We start from the raw sequence: 19,514 nt of genomic DNA, 5'->3' as shown, positions 1-19,514 counted from the left end.
CTTTCTTTCCCTCCGTCCCTCTCTGCTTTATCACATCGCCTGCTTGTGGATGTTCTCTCCAATCTTTATTTGTTTCTTTTGTGTTAAGCCCTGGCCAGTCTTGTACAAATAATAATCCCTCCCTTTTAACCTACCTTCATTTCTCTACTGAGGAAGAGGACTAATTGAATTATCCCCCTTCTCACCATCCAGTTCTCCCACCCATAAACTCTCTCTTACTCAGCCTCTCCCTCTCTCTCTGTCTCTCTCTCTCACACACACACTCACACCCATTAGCCATTCCCCTTTCTTTTAATTTGTTAAGCAAATGTATTTGCTATTGCGGGATGCGTTTGTGCAAAGGGGTGAATTCTTGGGGACTTTGGCCCCTGAATGGCCTATAGCGGCATTCTGCCATTCATGCATTCATTAACTGAGGGGTGAGGAGTGAAAGGAGCGGCCTTGTATTTTCTCAAACTGTGGGGGCCAGCATGGAGCTCCTCTTGCATGAGCCGCAGGGGTCTCTCTACATATGTTCTCAACATCCAGCCATTGTCACATCCTCTGAAAAGCTCAAAAGGAGAGGACCCCCCTTCACACGCAGAAAAACAACACAGGCCAATAGTAACAACTGTTGGCTTTTGGATTCAGTATAACAAAATTGCCCTCTCTTCCTCCCCTCCCACCCAGCCTTGCTTTAGTCTGACCTCACACTCTCCTGGGAGAAATTGCAGGAAGGTTTTTCCTAATGACCAAGCATGTACGAATCGCCCACATTTCAACTCATATGTACCACCAAACCAGCCAAGCCAAGAAAAAAAACTGGTTTCAGCACCATGAAGATTACACTTTTACTATATGGAGAAGCTGCAATAAAGCTGACCTCATTTATGTTGAGCTCATGTACACACACACAGCACCACAGAGCATGTGACCTGGCAACCTTAAATGCCCTATATGTAATTGGCAAATGGCTGGACAGATCAGCTGGTGTAAGCTGGCAGAAGAGGGTCAGACAGTCTCTCACCTCCCTCCTTCTATCCTTCCTCCTCTCTCTCTCTCTTTCTCTCTGTAATACCCCCCTCCCCTATTGCTTCCCTTCCCTCTCTCTCTCTCTCCCTCCCTCTCCATGAGTTTCTGGATGTCTTCCAGCCACATTAGGGGAAGGAAAATCCCAGACTGTTGGTATAAGCTTTTCAATACTACAGGGAGATTATGTTATCAGAAAGGTAAACTTCTCTGTTAGGGGTAAAATGTTCTACTGCACTTCAAAAGCACGAGGGGAGGAGAACGGAGAGGAAAATATCTGTATGAAAGGAATGTGGAAACCGAGAAATAAAGAGATGGTGTTTCACTATCATCGTTGCACAAGGTGATGCCCTTTTGTTTGGCAAAAGCAAACGCTAAAACCTACAATTAGCCCCTCGGCGCCCCTGGCCTTCCTTCCCTCTCGCCCCCTGCTAGCCCCCCGCTAGCCTTTGCTCACCCCTGTAAAGACAAGAGGTCGGCCTTGCAATGAAAACAGGAAGCACTCAAATCCAAAGATACCACTCTGGGCCCTGGCCTTGTCTTTTGACTAGTGTAAACCCTCAAACACCTATGAAAATAAATAGGGGACCTCAGGAGCAAACCCAGGGGTTGCACACGTGGGTATGTGGTGGCTAGAAAGAGAGAGGGAGGGAGAAGGGTGTGTGTGTGTGAAGGGGTGAGTGGTCAGTCAGAAGGGTAAGTAGGTAGCCCTCTCAGGCATCAAGCGTCTCAGGTTTTGTGCCGGGCCACCCTTTGGCCTGGGTGTTTGGGGAAATTCTGTTAAGCTGCTAAGCCAGGTGTATTGGTCCCCTGGGCTCCTTGAAAGGGAAGTGATATATCCCTCAGTCATTTGGAAAATCCTTTGACTGAGATCAGTAGAAGTGTTGTTCAGACACAAAATGACACATATAGGCACATTTAATTGTTTCTTAAGATGAGTCAATTTCAAAGCCTGATCCGAAAGGCAACTATAAAATGTGCAATACATGTCCACCTTAATTTTTCTGTGGGAAACAACAAAGTTGAAATAATTAGAATAATTACTGCAATGAGTAATTATAACAGCCAAAAACACTTAAAGCAGCAGTATGCAACATGAAAAAAACCTTCTCCCTTTCCCTCTGCCACCTCACTCATTCTGCAAGGCTCCTTCCATCAAATGATGCCACAAACATGCCTGCCAACAGTTACGTTGGACTCAGAGGACAGACAGACAGTCTACATCCCCCAAAAAGTTGGAGTAGCAGCTGGTGTGTGCCACACAGCCATTGTGTTCTCTGCACCACTGGGACAAGGAGAGAGTGATGGAGCAAGACGCCACACACTGTATCAAACATGGAAGCTGTCTCTGCGATGTCATCTATTGGTTGCTGGAGAGGCATTTTGAAGCACAACGGTGGTTGCCATATTGGAAATGATGACTCAACGTAACTGTTGGTCAGCGTAAACACAGACAAAGAGGTGAAGCTGAGGAGGGCTTTTAGCCTCCTGGCACACAGCTCCCCAGCTGTCAGTCAGCTCAGTTTTGCTTATATTTATGCAAATGTATGTATAACCCCCAGCTTTGATTCTAACTTAATGGATTTGCTATAAAAATGTACCCTGTGTACAAATAAAGAAATATGCTGCATGGATCAAAATCATGAAAAACTCCCAGAAGGACAGGAAATGTTGGGAGTAGAAAGTGGGTGAAGATGGGCAGCAAATGTCCAACCAGTGGCCGCTATAACAAGGACTGTAACCTCTGTACATGGGGCACATGCACTAGGTCAACAGTGCCCCCCAGAACCAGGCATGCAGATCAGACATGCATTTATTTTTAGAACCATTACACTGAAATATTGTTAGTGACATTAACTGATCAAAAAAACATTTCAACTAAAGTTCTGATGGAATAAAGTTTGTTTCTGTAGCTTCAAAGCAGAGCTGTAAAAATATCTGCTAATACAGGCGTTAACCAGAGTAAGGACACATCACACTTTCTGAGGAGATGAGTGCATTGTGCTGCAAACATCATTAGACACTACTGACAGTAGCCCCCCCCCCCCCCCCCATGCCATTCCCCCTCCCTCCACTCCCAACCCAAGCCCAACATAGCATTAGTCTCCATGACAACAGGGTGTCATCGTCAGGTCGAGCCCTCCGCGCTGCTCTCTCGACCGCCCTTTATAGACGCACATAAAAGATCCAGCTAGGGTCATTCACGAGACATGGGCGCAGGCAAGGCCGGACCCTGGCAACGGATGTTTGTCCCGATACGATAAACAAGTGTACAAGTCCATCCCTGTTAACAAGAGAGGGCATGTTGTTTGAGTAGACTGAGCAGTCAGATCTGTAGTGTCCCCAGTTTTGTTTAAGCTCCTCTAGTCCGTCTAATCCGAGTGTGTTGTTCCAGCGCAAGCAGCATTTAACTGGCAGAGACGCACATCTGCAAACACTTTGAGATACCTGAGTCCTTTCTCCTTTTACACTGATCTGTTGAGAGCTGTTTATTCCATATTTCCAACTTTATTTCTGCAGTGTTTTGCACACTGCACGCCACAGGAAGCTTGGAAATGGATGCTTGGATGGATGTTTATTCACTTGTCATCTGGTACAATTAAAGTTATGATTTGTTTGAGTTTTACTTCTACTTTTATGTAAATAAAACTTTTTTAAAACCCAGAAACTTTATAAGTGATCAGCTAAAAACTAGGTCTTTTTGATGCACCTTGAAAATCAGTTTGCTTTCACTTCCTCATGTTGTTGTGAGTTTGGTAGTTTGGTTAAAGAGAGGGTGGAGTCAAAGCAGAAGATGGGGGGGGGGGTTAGGGGTTAGAACAAAGGGTGAGAAGGGGGTAAAGAGGGGGCTCCTTGGGGTCACAGAGGTGGGAGCCTGGAGGAGGCCCACACACTAATCTGTCATGTGCTCGTTTGCCTCGGAGCCCAAAAGTCAGCTCTCCAGTCACCCGTAGCAACCCAGGCGACGGTTTGGTTCACCGCCGCTGCCCGAATGTGTGACTATCAGTGGGAGACGCAGGAAAAAGAGTCATCACATGGCTTTTAGGACAATACCAGCTGCTTTGTGTGTTTGCAAAACAGATGTAAGTGACAATATGACACGATAGTTTGGCGGTGTTTAGCGCAGGAGTCATTGAAAGTCATCGATAATGACTGAGGAGAAGATCTTAAGGCAGGGTTGAAGGTTAGCGCAAAGCTATTGTTAAGTTGCTGTGTTCTTATTTTGGCTGCTCAGCGACCCTGGAAAACAGAGACACAAGCCGCTGCAGTCTGCCATCTGTTCCTACACAGAGCAGCCACCACAGCACAGAAATAAAATACAAGAGTGAACACAGGGATTGGTTATTTAACACAAGAATCTTATTTGTAAGTTGAGTCCATTTTTATTTATATATTCCAAAATCAGTTGGACTTTCACCCTGTGCGGTATGTGGCACTCAGTGTCAACAAGGTGTTTCTTGTCAACGGATTGAGCAGAAAAAAGAATGAAAGTTTAGAAGGGAGATCGAGTGACTTCCCATTTTCACAGGCTGTATAATTATATGACGTGCCGCATCAACCTTGCCATCTCATTGCAGAGCGGCTGCGCTGTAATTTCCCAGTGTTAGTGTGTCACAGCTCTGTTTACAGTTTGATCTGACAGAGTTGGTAGCCGCACCGGAGGTTTTAGTGCTGCATTAGAATGTAATAAGCCCTAATTCGTTTCATGCTCCGACATCAGACCTTTACACTTTGCCCCCTAATCCAGATCTGTCATAGCTCCACTTCAAAGCCAACTAAACCCACATGGAATCCACTGACATATAAAGCATGGCACATTTACCTTGCTTACATTATTTGTGTGTGTGCTTGTGAAAAAGAGCAGGCATGTTGCTGTATTATACATTCACATCATGTTGTTATGCATGTGTAAATACACAGAATCCAGCATAATTCCAACACTTCTCCTCCCCCTCTTCCCTTTTCCCTTCCCTCTCTGTTAATTTCCATTCCTGCTGATTGCATCCTAATGCAGGTTGTTTAATGAAGTAGCAGAAATGACTGCCTTTGCTAAGGGACTGTTTACGACACGTGCACGATGCATGGAGGTGATTAAGCAGTGTGAAACTTCTCAGTGTGTGCTAAAGAGCAATCCACAAGATATCCTCTCGTATGACAACAGACAGGGAAAAACACAGAAGAAGAATGTTCCCTAAAATGGGATTCAGTGCAAGCTTTCCTACAGGGGTCGTCCTCATTGCGTACCAGGAGCACAGCATGAGTTTAAGCGGCCCCTGCAGAGGTGACTGCACATGCCATGACCGCAGCAGAATACAAACAGAGCAAGACCCGTGGAGGGCAGTCAGATTTATAAACTCAAAAGAGAGTGCTCCAGAAGCATACATGAGGCGACTTCTTGAAGGCCCTATGATCAACAGAGAACTCTGGCATGTTTCCCTGCCTGTAGAACAGCAGGGACATGGTCTGCTGCTGTAGTCACAACACTGACCTGTTAGCTAGCGCCCGGCTGAGCTAACTTTAAAAACACGGGCTGAATGACGTCATTTGGAAGGCAGACGATGATAGCACTCATGCCCCTGGTGGAAAACCCGGGTTATTAAGATGGTGGTAGCTGATTCTGTGCTGCCTTCCCTTTTCTACACTTTCGGGGTTATCTTACTCATAAGAAAATATATAAGAGGATTTTGGTTTCACATCTTAGAGCTGGTTTCCTTAAATTACCCCTTACCCTTCCAGGGACTACCGCCCTGCAGGCTAGCCTCAGCCCCCCTCCGCCACCCCCCTTCCCCATCTCCCCATGGTTGATTGCGGGGTTGTGGCAAGAGCTGCTAGAAAACGGTGGCTGCTGCATGCTGGGGGGACCACAGAGGCCAATGAGATTCTGCTGCAGGCCTCCAAGCTGCCCCAGCAGTGCTTTGATATTCATCTCACACCAAGAGAAGAAAATGCAAAAGGGAAAAGGAAGCAGCACAAGCGTGGAAACAGCAAACCAGGCTAAAGACGAGAAGGGAGGGAGGGAGGGAGGCGAGGAAAGAGAAAGAGGTTGAGGGATGGAGGCACCGAGAAGAAATCAAAAGCAGACCTTGTGTGTTGCACTGTTTGGTTTGTCATGGGACCCTGGCTGCATCAAATCCCACTCCTGCCATTTTGTGTGATTTTTTTTTTCACCCCTCCCTTCTTCACTCCTCTCGAATGCGTGCTTTTGTTTTTAGCCCAGCATCGGTCCAGGGGCAGGCAGTGGGATTCCAGCACAGTGGGGTCCTTATAACTGGGAGCCATGTCTCTTGTTCTCACCTCTCCCCCCACCACTTCCTCACCTTTTCATTTTTTTTCCACTATTGATATCCTCTCCCTTTTTCCTCTCTGAACATGTGGACTGGTTTTTAAAGAGAGAGCCCAGTCCACATCAAAGACAAGCGCTGAGCGGGTCAATTTGTTGCTCCTTTCCCCAACTCTTCCACCCCCTTTCCACCAGCCTCTGTGGACCCTCCTTGCACTGCAGCCATTTACCCAGAATGCTCCAGTGCTTGGGCAGCTCTACAAAGCATAAATATTGAGCCATGCGTTCTGAGTGTCCGTTTCCCTCATACGACAAACCTTGATCATTTCAGACGTGAATTTTCCTGCTGCCACATCCTACTACAATCATACGATGCGACGAAAATGAGCATGTGTAACAGATATGTAGAAAAAAATATCTCCATGGCACAGTGATAAGAAAATCAGAGGGATATAGGACCAATGAAAAATCAAATACAACAAATAAGTATACATAAATCCAAATCTGAGCAGAGAAAGCCTTCGCTCCAGATGTGAATCTCTCTGAATATTGATTATGGAGAAAGCTACTCCCCCCCATATCCCCAGGCTTGCAGCGACTGACACACAAAGCTCCTCTCCTAAGCCCATAAACCAGCTTGTACAATTATTTAGATAAAGAGGGCGACAACAGCAGTATGTGCCTCCCAACCCAGAACCTCCTCCTTGGCTCTCGTCTTCCTACCACCACCACTACTACCACTCCTGCTCCTCCTTTTCCCCTCTTTCTCACCCAGCTATAAAGAAGAAGAAGTTAAAAAAAGGAGGGAGAAGAGGGGGGGCAAATGTGTAATTAGCTACACAGTTCTGAATCCTCCTTAATGTTCATTACTGAAACCAGGGGCAATTACAAGTTCAAAGGGGTTTAGGGCACCAGCAGCCCCGCATAATCAGTCGCAAATTAAGCACAGCTCATTTGTCACAGCGCAGCATGCACGTCTGTATGTGCGCACAGAAACACACATGCATGAATGCTGTCAGAGTTGAGTCATAGACAGGCTGACAGGCGTCAATTTCCACACAGGAACAAATCTCAGCTACCCCAAGGCGTTAGGTTAGGTCGGCCAATCCTCTTACGCTCAGCTGCTTTGTTGTCGCCAGACAACAGCAAACACCACGACACCTTTGCTGTTGGCTTGCATGACATTACACTGTATCCTACTTGCATTTATCCTCTTATAGGTGTCCTGTTTGCTCCTACAATCCCTGACACCACCTGTCCCATCCTGTCTCCATTTTATTCTTTCACTCGATCTCCTCAGTGTGTGCCTCCTCCCTCCTCGCTGAGTCCCTGCAACACGTGACAGTGTGTGTTTCATGTCTGTCCCCGGAGGTGTATCTCGGTTACCTTTGGGGCCGGGTCACAATGGCTAATCCTGTCTTCAGGTGGCTGTTTAGCACACTGAGAGGAGAGCTCGCAGAACCGGAGGTGAGCTCGTGTTACAGGGCTCCCTGACCGAGGGTCACCTACGACACTGTCAGACTACACACACATATGCACGCACGTAGAAACATGCTTGCACATGCAAACAATGTATACACCAGAGTTTCCCCACACAAACACATTGAGCCTGCTTATCAGTCCCAGGTGGCTAAGTCTGTATGTCCCTTATTCTTCTTTATCTGTCTACTGTACAACTCGTCTTCTACTCTTTCCCTGTCTTCTCTCATTCCCAGATCACTCACACTCTTGTTCACATTAGGATTCCCTGATATGATCTCCATGAGGACTTGCTCCAGTGGCCATGCGTTGCCTGTCCTGCCCGGCACCCTCATTGTTTGAGCTGCTCTCACACGGGGGACACAGTCAGGTCTCTGGTGTATTGAATGGAGCCCTATCATGTGTGGCTCTGCGTAGTGGGAGAGAGAGAACTCATTTTTCACTGTGGGGAACGACATCCATCTCAGCAGCCGAACGCAAGGCTGTTTCATTAAGTAGCCCATCCAGGCAGACAGATGTGTTCCCCACACAGCCATGTTTGCCTATGCAAGAGCGTGTATTAACCCACAATCCTTTGGGGGAGATTAATAGGCCAGCAGCCCCTTTCCATTGATTATCTCCATGCTATTTTCTCCTCCTTCCACTGGCTAGATATTAAAAACTAATGAAGCCTAGTGAAAACGGGAACCGCGAGGCTCTTCACGGATCATTTTCGGTTATTTGGACTCAAACAGAGAGGGATCTCTTTAAGGCACAGTTTGAGTCGAATTAAGAAAATAAATGTGGAGAGCAGTGTTGGAGAAGGAAGGGGAAAAAGAGGAGAGAGGAGAAGGAGTGTGACTGTAAAAAGATGTGTGTTTAAGAAAAGACAACTCCGCTCTGACACATGGAGCGGAGACGCGGCAGATGTTAGCAATTCCGGAGCATAGCAAAGCATTCCTAGTGTTGGAACCACGACCTAATTGCCATAATGGAGGTGGTAAGCGCTGACAGTAATGGAGTTGTGGGGATCCATCCCCAGCAACCTGAATTAGGGGCCACTTGGCAGATCCACTTCAAGATGGGCTGTGTTTTCAAGCCAAGATGCTTTTGTTTTCTCTGCTCAGTACTTTCTTAATTTTGCTTCTGCTGTCAGAATTTTTCCGTCGCATCACTTTCTCCGGCGGTGCTTTGCAAAGGGTGCACTTTCGGGAAAAGGGTGTGTAATAAAGGTGGGTCGGAGAGACCTCAGGCGACGGGTGAGCAAAGAGTTAAAAGCGTCCATGTGATGGGCTCACCTCTGCACCGGGCCTGGTGAAAGGCGGCAGGGTGCTGTCGGGGAAAATGACTTCCTGAGACATTACCATCAATCACCAGACAGGTCAGGCCCCCCGATCCCACCATCAGGATGGAGGAGAGGAGAGGAGAGAGGGGGGAAGGGGGATTAGACTAGAGGGGATGAAAACAGAGAGGAAGCCTGAGTTAAGGCTTGTTGTGGAGCAAACTATTAACAATCCCTTTTTCTCACTGTCTTGACTGCTTTATGTCTCGCTCTCTCTGTCTTTTTTTCTCCTTCTATTTTCCGGTCTTCCATAAAAACGGCTACCAGGGCATTCAGGAACAGCCCCTGCTGGTCAGAGTCCTCTCCTCGGCTCAATTGCATCATTAATTATTCCACAGGCAGTGGGCTGGAAGCAAATCTAAAAGAGAGGAGGAGAAAAAAGAGAAGAAGGAGCAAGAGTTAGATGGGGAGATGGTGGGGGGACAGCTGCGGAGCACCCCAAAGTTTGGGCTTGCTTTCACTCTCTTTCGCTCCCTTCTTTCTCTTTCTGTAAATGAAGGATGAGGAGAGGGGAGGGGCTTGGGTCACCTCAGCGAGCGGTTGTGTTACATTCCTGAGAAGGGAAGGGGTAAGGGGGGTGGTTCAACGAGTTGTTGAAAAGAACACAGACGCTTGTCAACAGCCGCCGAGCTGGGGAGCCATCCTGCCATTGCTTTTAGGCCCGGAGGTCAATGACCTTCTGTTGCACCCAGATAGAGAGAGGTTGATGAAAACAGAGAAAGAGAGAGAGAGAAAGAGAGAAAACAACAAAAACGTACATACGGTGCGTGTCACCACTTGTCAATGGCAGAGGTCACAAAGCCTCAAAAATCTCTAAAGCCCTCTACTCTTCACCTATAAATGCTGTTTATCAACGGTGGATGGGAGACAGTGGATTAGCTCTGTGGACAGTAGAGTAGAAAGAAGAGAGGAATACAGACAGGAAGAGAGAGGGAGGGAGAGAGAGAGAGAGAGAGAGAGAAAGAGAGAGAGAGAGAGAGAGAGAGAGAAAGAGAGGGAGAGAGAGAGAACACGGCGAGCACTGCTGGCAGTCGCGGCAAAATGGCCCATTAGATTTAAGGAGTAAAAGTTCATCAGCTTTATTAATGGGCAGATATATAAATGAAGTATGAATTACCTGACTTTTATGGAGTGGCGAGAGTGAAACTGGAGTGTCTTATGATATAATGTTTTAGTGAGCTGCTCTGAGCGCTCTGATGAGCAGACTGCAGAGAGGAGGAGGAGGAGGAGGAGGAGAAGAGAACGGGTAGAGAGGGAGAGTGAGAGAGAGAGAAGTGTGCTGGGGTCCCCTGAGTCCAGTGGCTGGAAGGTTGCCTGATTGTTGCTAACATGCGTAGCTGATCGGGTTAGCTCCAAGACAGGGACGTTCATAGCTTCCAGGCTTATTCTTTGCGTGTCATTAGGTAGCACAGTTAAAAAATTTGCCGGCACGAAAAAAAGAAAAAAAAAAAGGTCAGCCACATGTCTGATTTTGTCGCTCTTCTACACATGTGCATGCAAAACACGAGCATGCAGCCGCAGTCCAACATGCCTGCAGTTGAATACACACAAGTTTGTCTATTAACATGCACGCACTAATACAATATGTGCACGCACACACACTCAATCTCACACACACACATGCTCCCCACCATCCTGTAATAAGCGGTAAGCTGAGCTAGCTGATGGTCATCCTCCCATGGGGCTGCTGGGTGGCTGCCAACTTCCTGCCTGCTTTGTCAGTGGATAAAGCCCCTAACAAACGAGAGGGCTGTAGCTAGGCAGGCCAGCCAGGTCAAAGGTCACCTCAAACCCCCGGGCAGGATTGAGCCTAAGAGCACTACAAGGAAAAAGAGAGGAAGAGAGAGAGAGAGAGAGAGAGAGAGAGAGAGAGAGAGAGAGAGGATGGAAGAATGCACTTAAAGATTGGCTGCTATTAACCAGGCCTAAAAGCTCTATCCCCTGCTTTACCACTCCTCTTTTCTTCTTCTCTCTTTCTTCCTCTCTTCTCTTGTCTTCTCCTTTCTTTCTTTTTGGCGGCACATCACAAAGTCATTTTAACTCTCGTCACATGTCGACTCTGCTTTGAGGAACATTAAGAAAGTGAAAGATCCTGAGGGCATTTGTCAGTCCACACAGACCCGTGCAGCCAGCCGCCCCTGGGTGTTGAGCAATGACAGGAGATATCTCCTTGACTCATACACCCTGAGATGAAAGGAGAGCTCAGAAGATGTGCGTCTCCGAAAGGCAAAAAAAGAAAAGGGGGAAAAAAACGGTATGCAGTAAAAGAGAGGAGACACAACAGGTAGGGACGGGGTGGTGACTGATCAGGGTTTGGTTTGGCTTTGTTCCATGGAAGTACTTGTGATCTCAGATGAATGCACCTATGGTTACCATCAGCTCTGCTCGTCTGTCTCTCTGACATGGGCATGATCTGAAGTGTCTGTCTGTCCATCTTGGGCCTGTAAGATCGTCTCTTTCAGGCGGAGGATGGCGAAGAAGAGAGGAGCAGATCTTTCTCTCAACCCCAGCTGTCCATTCAGAGGGAGAGAAAATTTGACATGGTTGACTTGAACACATTTAGCATCATTAGCAAACAGGAAGTGTCCCCTGCAGCTGTTTTGCAGCTGGGGGAGGGGGAGTTCCTGCCCGCACTGTAATGGACAAATGTTACCCACTATGTTTGCCTTTGATTTTTGACCTGAAAACAAAAATTGACATTACAAATGTCCTATGATATCTTCCAAATTGGCTTGACATTCCATCGCAGGCCCCGGGGGGTTTCTTGTTTGTCCTCTGTAAGTGGTTGTGCTCTTGTTGTCGTGTCCCGAGGCTCACTATTAGAATGTAGTGGCCTTTCTCTGGAGAATGTTGAGTCTTAAAGAGGCAGAGACCAAAGTGAGAGAGAGAGAAAGAAAGAGGGGAGACAGATTGTGTATTTGAATACTTATGCTCATTAAGTTAATGCACAATGAAAGGGAGAACCGTCAAGTGGGAACTCTCAGAAGCTTCTGTTTGAAGAACGAACACACTCACTTTTCTCTCTCTCCGTCTGTCCATCTCTGCACAAATTAATCTGTTTCTGTTTCAACTGAAGATCAGCCCCACTTTACATTGACTCGGCAAGTTAAACAAAGTCTACAGAGCACAATGGAGTAAGAGGATAAACTTAAAGAGACCCTGTATGTTAATATTAAGTCCTTATGCCAACAGACTTTATCAACATGCTCTGTGTTGTAAGAGCATTACTGTGCTTTCTCAGCATTTCTTTAAAAAAGGGCTGTAAGCGTTTGTGTGCCCAAATAGTGACTAAAAACACTAGACCCAGTGGATAAAGAAAAACTGTAAATTTTATATTCAAACACGAAGCCAAAGAACTGATATTTGTCAGGAGGTAGTTATGCATCTTGGCCAATGAATTTGGAATCACAAAAACAGAAACAGTTTCTGGACTTAATTGGAAATGAAAAAAGAAAGGTATAAAACTTTTTCAGGGTAAAGTCTTCTGTAATAACTTTAGCTTGAACTCTCATAATCCACGCTAAAGGTTTTCTCATGCCAAGCCTCAGTTCAGAAAATCATTGCTTTTTTACAATGTGTGCATACGTCATTAAACCAGCGCTGGTGTTTATTCAGAGGCTTAGCCCGGTCACTCACTTTAGCTTTAGCATGTGCTCCCAATGACTTTATGACTGGCAACAGTGACAAGTGGTGTGGATATGCAGGCAAAGTGGGTGGGTCTGCTTGCTTTGACAGGCCCACCAGGCCTCTAATGATCTGCTTATAGGCCCTAAAAATCCCTCCCAATGGCTATAGACCTAAAACCTAGACCTCTCTATAAACATTATCATAGAGATGAAATAACAGATTTACTTTATTTAGAGGATTACATAAAAAAAAATTCTTCATTTAATTTAATAGAGAAACAATGTTCCAAAGGAGGATGATCCTTTGACTCAGCTGAAGTCATTGCAACAAGATGTTACTAGGATTTCTTCAGAGCGCAGCGAGCATGGCTGTGTGTTGACATCAGGCGAGTTGGAGAGCTGAGCAGCAGAACAGAGCCGGGTGCCCCTGAGCAGGCAGTTACCACAACAAAGCCAACAGACTGGTCTGAAAAACCAGGCCAAATTCCTGCCCTCTAGGACCTGGCTTAAAGCTTCAACGGAAACTTTGAAAGGGGCGGTGGGTTGTTTGGTTGTGGGGGGAGATGAGATGAGAGGAGAGGAAAGGAAGAGAAGAAGAGGTTCGAGTGAAGAGAGGATACGAGACGAGGCCAGATGGGTTAGCATGCATCGAGAAAGAAAAGGGATAGCTGCTGGGGCCTGTATGGAGTACAGCAAGAGAAGGAGAGATGGATAGAAAAAAGGGAGAGACTGAGAGAAGGGCAGGCCCCCTCTGTGAGGATGGAGGGATCGTATTCCTCCTCTTGAAAGCCGTGTGGTGGAAAAAGAAGCCATGAACTTGATCTGACGATTAAATAGGCACATCTCTATGGCTGCAGGCCACAAATGAGACCAGGTCCACAACGCAGCACACTCACAGTTTGTGTATACTACTGTTGGCAAACTCCAACAGATCTATCAGGAGTCGGGGGTCTTTGGTGGAATTTATCCAAATAATGATTACAGCTTTCCCAGTTTTATTTTCTTTATTGGATAAAAGTGATACTTTATTATCAATATGCATGATAGCATTTGGAAAAACATCTCTCTCCTTCGTTGGTCGATTTGTAAAGTCTGGAGGTGCATTGGGATTGTGTGGGAGTGATTGCTATTTAGCCTCATGCAGCTTGGTACAATCAGATTCCTGTATCTCACATATCCTCCAGGGCTCCTTCCTCACCCTCTCCCTCCTTCCGACTCCCCTCACCCGCTTTACTCTTACCGTAGCTTGGCAGGCGAGCGGGGGCAGTTATGCCGTAGAGCTTCTCTACAACCTTGCACCATCTCCAGTGAACATAAATTAATGGTGTAGAGCAAACAGGCTGCTGGCCGAGGTCCAGGAGCTGGCTTCAGGAGCCCAGCCAGCAATTGTTGTGGCGGGCCATGGCAGCAACAGCAGCAGTAGTACTGATGCACTGCCAACCAACCAGCCAGCCAGCCAGCCAGCCAGTCAGTCAGAGAGGCAGACAGACAGACTGGGGGCCCTTTTGCTCTATAATAGATGCCGCGGGCCTTGCCAGTCTTCGCCTTGTATTTGCAATCATCACCGTTTTACTGTCAGAGGTTAGTCCGCTGAGAGCCCTTACACTTATTGTGGAAGCTGTGGTGTCTGTAGTGAGGGAGACAGGAGTGCAGTGGTATGTTCTGAATGCAGATCGTGTGAGGTGTAGATATGGATGTACTTTCATTTGCTGTTATCAGAGGTTGGCATGCAGTGTGTGTGTTTCATAGGCTGGCATCATGTGAGTGCTGTTTATAAGTTGGCTGTATCTGTGTGAGTCTGCGTGTGTGCATTTTCAAGAGTGAGAGAGTGCAAAAGGGTTGAAACATTGAGACATGTGGCATTCTTGCCTGTTTTCAGACTGTTGTCAGGAAGCAGTTTAGGTCTCTGAAATAAAATACAACCAACACTAAGAAAAGCACCCTGCTGGGGTGCCAGTTAAGCTCAATGGTTAAGTCAAACACCCCATGTACCAAGCTGTAGTCCTGGAAGCAGGTGGCCCAGGTATACAGTAAATCTGCCCTGTGGCCCTTTGTCGCATGCCTTCCCCCAGTCTCCTACCCTATCAATGTCCCTATCCTCTAAATAGAGGCATTAAAAAGCCATTGCCACTTCCAGCCAAAGACACACTTCAGGAGAGCAGGAGAATGTATTGACAAAAAGAAAGAGCCATTGATAAGTAGTGTGGAAGAAACAGAACATTTTTCAAAAATATCCGATATTCATGTTAAATAAAGTGAAACATTACTTTAACTTTGCTTAAAGTAATTATTTGCTGCTTATCTAGATGAACTTGACAACTTAGGTCTATAATGTTGAAAGAAATGTGAAACTTCAGTTTTAATTGTCAGTTGTCAATCCATTTGATGTTTCCAGACAGAAATAATTAACTTTATCTCTCAATTCAAACCGCCAAATCTGTCATGGAACTGCAGCTAAAAGCCTCATATCGCTCTGTGCATAGTAAACACACTCATGATGGATCCACAAACTCTAACTGGATTTATTTGTCATATCTGTTTGATCTCTCAGTAATGCAGATATGCATTCAATCTCATTGTCATTTGTCAAAGAAGCCAATTGTGATGTTATTAACAACGGCATCTTCATATTTAAAATGTGCCAATCTTACCCCAACTCAGGACGGACGCCATATTAAAATGTCATTCCTATATTTGATTGCGTTGTTTTCTGACAGTGAATATTATTATCACCCTGCAGTCACTTTGATTAAAAACAAATAAGATTCCAATCAATGCGTGAAAGGCATATATGAAAGCGGAACAATACAAACTCACGAAGACTCCCATCAAATAAATCCTTACCTTCAAAAAGTTACTTTCACATACTTTCACATACTTCAGAACACAAAAACAATGTTATAGAATGGAAAAAATATAAATTACCTGATAACCCTACCCAAGGCACAAACCAAGCTGGGGCTAAATCACCAATCATGATCAGCAAATCCCCTGTGTTGCCATGACAACCAGGGGTAAACAGCCAATGGCCTGTGATTTCCTGGGAGTCATTAGCATGGAATAGGTTTTGCAAGCCACAGCAACCTTGCGACCTGGCTCTATAACTCATGTCACACGCTGATGATGTCATTCATCAATGGAGTCCACCAGCGTCTCAGGCGAGGGGGCTGCAGGTTGGGGGCGAACGGCGGTGGTGTTGAGGGGGTTGGACAGGGGTGAGAAGAAGCGGTGGAGGGGGAGCGGGCGGGGGTTTGAGAATGGAGCTGCTGGGATAATGATCGGGCTGTGGGATTTGACGACGGCAGCAAATAGGTGTCAGGAGAGTATGAATGTGATGTATGGCGAGCTGGATGTTGAGGGTGTAGATGGGGAGTGGGCGTGAGCGAAAGGTGTGTGTGTGTCGTGTGAGAGTGGGTCCGTCACTAGATGTGGTTATTGTGTATGGGGAAAACGCCAAGCTGGGCTCAGGGGGGGTTTAAGGAGCGCGCACAGCGGATGATGGAGCTACCTTTAGCTTGTAATGTTCTGCAACCACAGGGGCCATTACATCCAGCACTATCAGGGAGCACAGGGAGCATCACACCCTGTAATTTAGCCAGCAGTCGCCCACACACACACACACACACACACACACACACACACACACACACACACACACACACACACACACACACACACACACACACACACACACACACACACACACACACACACACAAATTCAATTCTCATGACTGGCAGAGTGTGATCCACCTGTGTTTATGTGTTGTGTTGATGTTTGTCTCAGCCTTTCCAGGTCAGATTGGAATTGGACGACACTCATGCATCAGAAAAGTGCACACTCGCGCCATTAACAGGCTCAGGCATAATTAACAGAGCTGTTTCGATCGCGGCCGGCAAATTGGAGCAGCTCATTTCTGGCTCTAATTATTTATAGACTGGCTGCTTTACGTTTTGCGGTCAATCCTCTTTTAAGGATATTGGCCTTGGTGTTTGTAACTGAACATATTGAGCGGATCCAAAGCTAGTGAGGGAGATTATCAATACCATCTTTGATCTCTCTCTGTGTTTGTGTTTCATCCATTAAATAAGCATGTCATACCGTCTCCTGAGGGAAGAGAAGGACATCTCCAGGAAGAAACACATTAGAAACCGATTTAGCCCTCTGCTCCGATTTTATGTGTTTTGTTAATATTCACTCACAATTTAATCACACGTTTTCCATATAATTTTTTCTTGCCTACTCGGTGATGTAGATACACATTTTTTTTACCGAGGCAATTAACATCAAGAGGTTACTCAGAGGTCTAAATAGCTGTTCTCCAATTTCACGGCTGCTGCAGCCTTGTAACCACAAGGCCCACCATGCCGACTTACTTCTCATGTCCGTCTGTGTGTGTGTGTGTGTGTGTGTGTGTGTGTGTGTGTGTGTGTGTGTGTGTGTGTGTGTGTGTGTGTGTGTGTGTGTGTGTGTGTGTGTGTGTGTGTGTGTGTGTCACTGCCACCACACACCCACACACCATTTTCTGTAGCTGAGAATTCACCATGCTTTGAGGAAAGCTGCCACAGCGTAAAGTGTGGGTGGCCTGCAGTGCAGTCACAGCTATAAAAAGTGTGTGTGTGAGAGAGGGAGGGGGTCAGGCAAGAGGAGTCGATGAGGAAGGAGGCATTTTCTGTGCATCTTTCTGTGTGTGTGTGTTTGTCAGTGCATATGCAAGTATTAGGGTTGCAGAGGAGCGATCTAGTCTGACATGGGGAGCAAAGGGGTCTGGGAGTGAGTAACAGGCTAGGAGAGGGTATAGGCTGAACAAAATAAGATTTTTTTCAGTGCCGTGTCTATGTGGTTGGAGTAAATCTCCTTACTCAGGGGTTTTTCTGTGCTAGGGGGGCTTTAACGTCCCCACTCTCCTTGATGAGACATCTTTCTTGTTTGTTCAAACCATTCATTACGTGGTGGCTGCCGGACGAGCTACGCCGCTGGCCGGCGTATTTATCACCGAGCTAAAGCGCGCTCGGGCTGACAGTCAGCGATTGATGACCGGGTCTGGGCCTGAGAGGCTGAGGAAGCCTTAATACAATGTAGATGACCCACTCCCATTTCCAATTTAGGCTGCTCCCCCTTCCCTCTCACCGCCATACCACATCATCTTAAGCTACATCTCAATTTGTGTATGCAACCTCACATATGTGTACATGTTTGTGTATAAAATCCAAGCAGAAGGAAGTGTTGCTTCTATTTGTAAGCATGTTTTGATGGTGACCGAGGTCAGAGCTAATGTGAAAACACCAAGGAAACCCAGGAGTGTAAGGGGAAGGGACAAAGAGGCATTACTCTTATTACACACATGCACATGAGGATGCTCTTTGGACATGTTTGCACACACATACATATTTGCACGTACGCACACGCACAGATACCAAAAGAAATTGCGCTATCTTTGCCTGCCAAAAAAATGTCAACACCAGGCAATCAAAAAATGTATTTCTATTGGAGCTTTATCATCTTTCCTTTGTTAATGATTTTAGCATATTAAAAGGAACTACATACACAAGTACAAATCAGATTAATCCCTCTATGCAGCCAGGACTCATTATTTGTCCAATCTCAGCCTTGTTTGTTATTAATTGAGCACATTCCTTCAACCATTTTTTCATCTCTTCTTTAATTAAAACGGACCACGTTTAGAGAAGACAGTGCTACCTGAAAGGAGAAATCCTCCCCTGCGTTGATATGAAAACTCACTTACATCAATTATTCCAGCAGCAAATGAGAAAATAGTTCTTGAGCATTTGTTATCATTTCATGTTAAAATTGAATTCAATTAACACAAGCCAGGGCCGACGTTAGCAAGCTTTATGAAATTTGCTTTCTCACAGAGTGTGGAGGAGGAGAGGAGCTGAGAAGGAGAAAAAAGGCTTTAAGTCATGAGGCAAAAGGTGTTTTCCTTGAGGGGAAGAATGTGCGTTAATGGAGCTTGAAACCAGTGGAGGATTTAAGTGTCACTTTTAAAAAAGGCATTTTTGTGTGTTGTGATTTGCAGGTGTCATGTCTGTGAATATTTGTGTGAGTGTATATTTCTGTTTTTCTGTGTGCATGCATGCTCTCTGTCTACAGCGGCTGAATGAAACACATAGTGTCTCATTTGTTTCGTTTGCGTGCGCCCCGACTCCTAATCTGGCCCTTAAAGACATCTGTCACCAGCGATCACTGTTGTTTTGTCATGCTTCATAGCAGGCCCAGGGGGAGAGAGAGGCAGCCCAAGGTCTGCCATTTATATCAGCCCATGTTCTCTAGATTGGACCTGACACAAATAGTATCATTGCAGCCCGGGTCGCAGAATTACATTTTCAGGTAAAATTCTTGGCCAGTCTGTGGAGGAGATTTCACAGCATTCTGTTCTCTTAGCATTAGCTGCTATTCTGCTGCTCTCTATGAAAGAGCCACCACCAGGATACATGTCAGACATTCAAGGAAAGATAAACGTATTCACTGCAAATCTGCACCCACTCGTTCTGTTGCTCTGTATTATAAAAGGAATCTCCGACACCACAGAATCTGCTTTAAAAGTCCTGTTTGAGTGTACGAGCATATGTTCAGTTCATGCGCTATATGTTGTTTGTGTGTAGGCGGGGTGGGGTTAGAGAAGGGGGTTATCACAGTTGACAGTTTTGACAAACTTGTTCGGCCAGCTCTGACAGGTTTAGCTCTGAATTGTGTGAGTGTGCATGTGTGTTGATGTGTGGGTGGACACGTGTATGCTCTGAATGTCTATACTGTGCAAAGGGAGAGGAAGGGTTAG

At 46.1% G+C, this 19,514-nt stretch overlaps 1 protein-coding gene across 2 annotated transcripts in view; it reads left to right on the top strand.

Moving 5' to 3' along the window:
- The window catches only part of meis2a (Meis homeobox 2a), a 199,254-nt gene that overhangs the window by 153,617 nt on the left and 26,123 nt on the right, over window positions 1-19,514 (top strand). The gene's annotated exons all lie outside the window — the stretch shown is intronic.

The sequence above is a fragment of the Notolabrus celidotus genome, chromosome 22 (assembly GCF_009762535.1).
Source record: "Notolabrus celidotus isolate fNotCel1 chromosome 22, fNotCel1.pri, whole genome shotgun sequence".
Lineage (NCBI taxonomy): Eukaryota > Metazoa > Chordata > Actinopteri > Labriformes > Labridae > Notolabrus > Notolabrus celidotus.
The sequence above is the reverse complement of the archived record's forward strand: the minus strand, read 5'-3'. Positions and strand labels throughout refer to the sequence as shown.